This window comes from Pristiophorus japonicus, chromosome 13 (assembly GCF_044704955.1).
Source record: "Pristiophorus japonicus isolate sPriJap1 chromosome 13, sPriJap1.hap1, whole genome shotgun sequence".
In the NCBI taxonomy this organism is placed as follows: Eukaryota; Metazoa; Chordata; class Chondrichthyes; family Pristiophoridae; genus Pristiophorus; species Pristiophorus japonicus.
In genome coordinates, this window is record NC_091989.1 from 116,908,347 (window position 1) to 116,914,773 (window position 6,427).

Consider the following 6,427-nt stretch of genomic DNA (forward strand, 5'->3'; position numbering starts at 1 on the left):
TCCATACCACTCTGCCCAACATCAGCCCTAAATTGTTGGAGGTGCTGCATTGTCAAAAGTGCTGCATTTCAGATGAGTCATTAAACTGTGGACTCCTCTGCCTTTATGGGACGACATAAAAGGTGCCATGGCACTTGTTCGGAGATCAGAAAGTTTCCCCAGTGACCTTCCCAGCATTCATCATGGAATACCAAATGACCAAAATAGATTACGTGGCTGAATAGGAAGTGTCTAGTTGTGATGTTCCAGTCATCATGAATGTGGGACAGGCTTGATCCGCTGGTCTTTTCCTGCCCGTTATTTCCGTATGTTTGTATGAACTGAGTATTCACCTTATTAGTGTTTATGGTGCTTTGCTGTGTGTAAATTAGCCATACATCTGCCGACAAAATAACAGTGATTGCATTTCAAAAGTAATTAATAGTCTGTGAAGCACCTTGCAACATCCTGATGATGTGAAAAACACAAGGGCCTGGAAATCGTAGCCTCCCAGGGTCTGTACGGAGTCCGTACGGAGTGTGTACGGACCCGGGAAGGCATCGCAAAAGCTGGTTTTCAGCACACAATGCGCATGCACTGAAAACAGGCTTTTCCAATCTGGAGCTTGACAGATCTCATGCATATCGGGTGAGAGGACATTTGCAAGGGCAAGATTATGGGATTTACCCATATCTTACCCAGCAAATGTCCTCAAAACTCTTACACCTGATAAAAGCAGGGCATTGCCTATTTTTACGGGTGTAAGAGTTTTAAAATATACAAAAACATAAACAAAATTTAAAAATTACATTTTATTTTTAAAACCTACCCACTAAGGTAAGTTTATTTTTAACCCTAATTATAAAACTTTTTTTAAAAATTGGAAAAATATATATTTTTTCCTAAGGCATTTATTAACTTTAACTTCAATTCAGTTTAATTATGTGAGGTGTGTTTTTTATTTTTTATTATACTGTTTAGTGTGGGGTTTTTTCCTCATTAATAGCAATGAGAACTCGAAGATATGGAGTTCCCATTGCTATGAATGAGAAAGCTGTGGAATACTGTACCTGACTGCACCTTCTGCATCCGAATCTGGAGGATGGGAGCACGCTTCGCAGCGCGGGAAGAGAAGGCCTCCCCAGCGGAATCCCATGCTCCTCCGGGAAGCCTCCGACCGTAATTTCTGGGCCTATAATAACACAAGTATATTCTTTGCTTGAATTCACCCTTCACTGCTTTGAGTCTGTGCTCCCTTAACCTACTGTTATGATTAACCTTGAAGTAGTGTTCTGGGTTTACTGTTTCTGTACCATTTAATAGCTTATACTTTTGTAAGCTCCCCCTTGTCACCATCTTTCAAACCTAAGGAGCCTCAGTTGCTCAAGTCTTCCCTCGGAGTTTGGTCCTCTGTCATTCAGGGCCAGTCTTGTAGCTCTCTGCATTGTCCCCACGACTGGAATGTTTCAATTGTGTCCCAATGGCCAAACCTGAAACAATACTTAAGGTACAGTCTGACCAGAACACAACATTTTCTGTCTCAACTCTTATTTATTTGGCAGTATAGTTCAGTATGTTGAACTTTGTTGATTTTTAACTGCACAGTGACTTGAAACTAGGGTCTTAAATCTAAACAAAGCAAATTATGTAGGCATAAGGGGTGAGTTGCCTAAAGTAGATTGGGAAACTACATTAAAAGGTATGATGGTAGATAAGCAATTTAAAGAATTAATACATAATTTACAACAAACATATTCTTTTACGGCACAAAAACCCGAAGGAAAAGTGACCCAGCCGTGGCTAACAAGAAAAGTTAAAGATAGTATTAAATCAAAGGAAGAGGCTTATAATGTTGCCAAAAAGTAGCAGCAAGTCTGAGGATTGGGAGGAATTTAGAAGTCAGCAAAGGAGGACCAAGAAATTGAAAAAAGAGAGGGAAAATAGAATGAGAGTAAACTAGTGAGAGACATAAAAACAGACGGTATGTAAAAAGGAAAAGATTAGCAAAAGTAAATGTAGGTCCCTTACAGGCTTCGACAGGAGAAATTATAATGGGGATTAAGGAAATGGTAGAGAAATTAAACAAATACTTTGTGTCTGTCTTCACGGAAGAAGTTACAAAAAACCTCCCGGAAATAGTGGAGAACCAAGGGTCTAGCGAGAATGAGGAATTGAAAGAAATTAATGTTGGTAAAAAAAACAGTACTGGAGAAATTAATGGGACTGAAAACTGATAAATCCCCTGGACCTGCTGGGTTTTGAAAGAGGTGGCTATGGAGAGAGTGGATGCATTGGTTGTCATCTTCCAAAATTCCATAGATTCTAGAATGGTTCCCACAGATTGGAAGGTAGCTAATGTAACTCCATTATTTAAGAAAGGAGGGAAAGAGAAAACGGGGAATTACAGATCAGTTCGGCTGATATTAGTAACAGGGAAAATGTTAGAATCTATTATTAAGGACGTGGTAACAGGGCACTTATAATAGGATTGGGCAGAGTCAACATGAATTTATGAAAGGGAAATCATGTTTGACTATTAGAGTTTTTTGAGGTTGTAACGAGCAGAATAGATAATGGGGAACCAGTGGATGTGGCGGATTTGGATTTTTCAGAAGATATTCGAAAAGATGCCACACAGGTTATTAAACAAAATTAGGGCTCATGGGGTTGGGGGTAATATACTAGCATGGATTGAGGATTGGTTAACGGGCAGAAAGCAAAAAGTAGGAATAAACAGGTTATTTTCAGGTTGTCAGGCTGTAACTAATGGGGTGCCGCAAGGATCGGTGCTTGGGCCCCAGCTATTCACAATCTATATCAATGATTTGGATGAGGGGATGGGGAATGTAATGGGGCCAAAATTCAGGGTCGGGGAAGACCCGTTACTGCCGTTTTGCGGCGGCCATGTGGCGCTTTCGTGGGCCGCCGCTTTGCAGTCGATTGGCCTCCACGATCCAAATTCACCTCGGGGATGTTTCGGCCAGTCCCCACTTCCACCCCACTGCTGCCGACCGCCCCAAATGCATCATCAAAGCATGCACCGCCGCTCTCCCGCACCTCCATCCCACTCCGCGTGGAATTTACCTGAAGAAATCCACGATCTGCCGCGAGGTGCCCCCGCCAGCTTTTTCTGTCGGTGCACCTTGTTTTCTGTGTATGAGCCACGGCATCGCGGCGGCCCTTCAAGGGGAGGGCGCACTGCTGTGACCACAATGTTTTCTTTTTGCTGGCCGACTTCCCGATCGGCCAGATAGTTATGGCCCCAGGTTCGGCCGGGCTGCCAACAGGCAGCCTGGCACCCCCGTCCAAAACCCTTCCTGGTGGCCCAGTGGCTGAACCTAAAAAATCGCTGCTACTCTCTGCCGCTGAGTAACAGAGATTCCATCCCACCTCCACTTCCATCCCTCACCAGCCGCACTTCCGCCCCCATTACGACCGACTTCTGGTCCTGTCCAAAAAAATTGGCAAAGAAATAAAAATGAATCAAGAGTCCACGCTCATCGGACCCGGTGGTAAAAACGTCTAGAAAAAGGTAGGTGTGCCAGCTTTCTGGCGGGCCTGAATTTCGGCCCCCATATATCCAAGTTTGCTGATGATACAACGCTCAGTGGGAATGTAGTTGTGAGGAGGATGCAAAGAGGCTTCAAGGGGATATAGACAGGCTAAGTGAATGGGCAAGAACATGACAAATGGAATATAATGTGGAGAAATCTGAAGTTATCCACTTTGATCGGAAAAATAGAAAAGCAGAGTATTTTTTAAATGGTGAGAGATTGGAAAATGTTGGTGTTCAGAGGGACCTGGGTGCCCTTGTACACGAATCACTGAAAGTTAACATGCAGGTATAGCAAGCAATTAAGAAAGCATATGATATTACATCTGCCTTTATTACAAGTGGACTTGAGTAAGGGTAAATACAACTTACTGCAATTATATAGGGCCCTGGTGAGACTGCACCTGGAGTATTGTGTACAGTTTTGATCTCCTTACCTAAGGAAGGATATACTTGTCATAGAGGGAGTGCAATGAAGGTTCACCTGACTGATTCCTGGTAAGGGGGATTGTCCTATGAAGAGAGATTGAGTAGACTAGGCCTATATTCTCTAGAGTTTAGAAGAATGAGAGGTGATCTCATTGAAACATACACAATTCTTCCAGGGCTAGACAGGGTAGATGCAGGGAGGATGTTTCCTCTGGCTGAGGAGTCTAGAACCAGGGGTCACAGTCTCAGAATAAGGGGTCAGCCATTTACGACTGAGATGAGGAGAAACTTCTTCACTCAGAGGGTGGTGAATTTTTGGAATTTTCTACCCCAGAGGGCTGTGGAAGCTCAGTCTTTGAGTATATTCAAGACAGATTTTTTGGATATTAAGGGAATCACGGGATATGGGGACAGTGAAGGAAAGTGGAGTTGAGGTAAAAGATCAGCCATGATCTTATTGAATGGCGGAGCTGGCTCGAGGGGCCGAATGGCCCACTCCTGCTCCTAATTCTTGAGTTCTTATGTTCAGGTGTTCAATGCCAAGTCTGTTGACATCCCCAACTCTCTCTCATATGCAGCTATTTCTGCATCATTCATTATGTATGTTGTCCATATTTTCTTACGATGTGCAGTACCTCTTATTTTATTCATCACTATTTTTCCCATTTATAGATTTTACTTAACTCCTCCTTGATCCATGGCTGCAACCTTTGACTCTAACTGCCCCCACGCCCAGCTTAGCGAACCTGCTAACTTGCTTTCATTTCCTGAGTTCAAGTCATTGATGTAAATTAGAATCCATATTGGTCCCATCACCAAACCTTGAGGTACTGCACTCAGCACTGACCCACGCCCCGCCACCCCCAAAACAACACACCAGTACCCTCTGTTTTCATTTCTTCAGTCAGTTTCTTATTTATTTCAGTGTTTTACTTTTAAGTTTGAATTTGTGTAGCAGCCCTTCATAGGGAACTTTATCAAAGGTTTTCTGAAAGTCCAAATAATTGGGTTGTTAGCTCCTCAAAAAATAACCAACAAAGTTTGACATAGTTTAGTTGCTATTTTATCAGGTTTACTCCGAATAATTGAGTTAATTATTTTAATGTCACTGGTATAAAAATAATGGTTCTGTAGTATCCTGGACTTTTTCTGAATACAGGAACCACATTCGATTATTTCCAATTCACTACGGCATCCCCAAATCCAGAAAAGTTCTCATGACAGGTGTCGGCAATTTGTGCAGGCCTGGATACAAATAGCAGAATTTTGGATGGACTGCAGTTTACAAAGCATGAAGCATGGGAGACCAGCTGGGAGAGCATTAGAATACTTGAGTCTGGAAGTGACCAAGCTTGGATGTGTTTCAGCAGCAGATGGGTTGAAGCAGGGGCAGAGGTGGGCAATGTTATGGAGGGGAAATAGGCGGTCTTTGTGATGGAAAAAATACGGGGTGAGAAACTCAGCTTTGTGTTGAACAGGTTGCTGAGGGGGCAAATAGTCTGTTTCAACCCAGCCTGGCTGGGGAGGAGGAGGGAATTGTTGGCAAGGGTATGAAGCTTGTGGTGGGAACTGAAGCCAATGGCACCGGCCTGCCCAATGTTTAACTGGAGGAATATGCGGCTCCTCTAAAACTTGATGTTAGAGATGTCGTCTGACAGCACAGAGGCAGTGGAGGGATCAAGCAAGGGGGTAGAGAGGATGTCATCAGTGTACATGTGGAAGCTAACCATGTCTTCAGCTGATGTCACCAAGTGGCATCATGTAGTTGAGGAAGAGGAGGGGGTCAAGGATGAGTCCTTGGGGGATTCCAGAGGTAACGGTTTTGGGGGCAGGAAGAGAAGCCATTGTTGAAATTGCTCAGGCTATGATTAGATACGCAAGACTGGAACTAATTGAGGGCATGTCCCACTGAGCTGGACAATGGAAGAAAGTTGTTGGAGCAGGATGGTCTGGTCAAAAATGTCAAAGAACATAAGAATTAGGAGCAGGAGTAGGCCATAGGGGCCCTCGAGCCTGCTCCACCATTCAATAAGATCATGGCTGATCTTCGACCTCAACTTCACTTTTCTGCCCTATCACAATATCCCTTGATTCCCCTCGAGTCCTAAAATCTATCTGTCCTCGAATATACTCAATAACTGAGCTTCCACAGCCCATTGGGGCAGAGAATTCCAAAGATTCACAACCCTCTGAGTGAAGAAATTTCTCCTCATCTCAGTCTTAAATGGCTGACCCCTTATCCTAAGACTATGCCCTCTGGTTTTCGACTCTCCAACCAGGGGAAACAATCTCTCAGCGTTTAACCTGTCAATCTCACTCAGAATTTTATATGTTTTAATGAGATCACTTTGCATTCTTCTAAACTCCAGAGCATATATAGGCCCATTCTACTCAATCTCTCCTCATAGGACAAACCTCTCATCCCAGGAATCAATCTAGTGAATCTTCGTTGCACCGTCTCTAAGA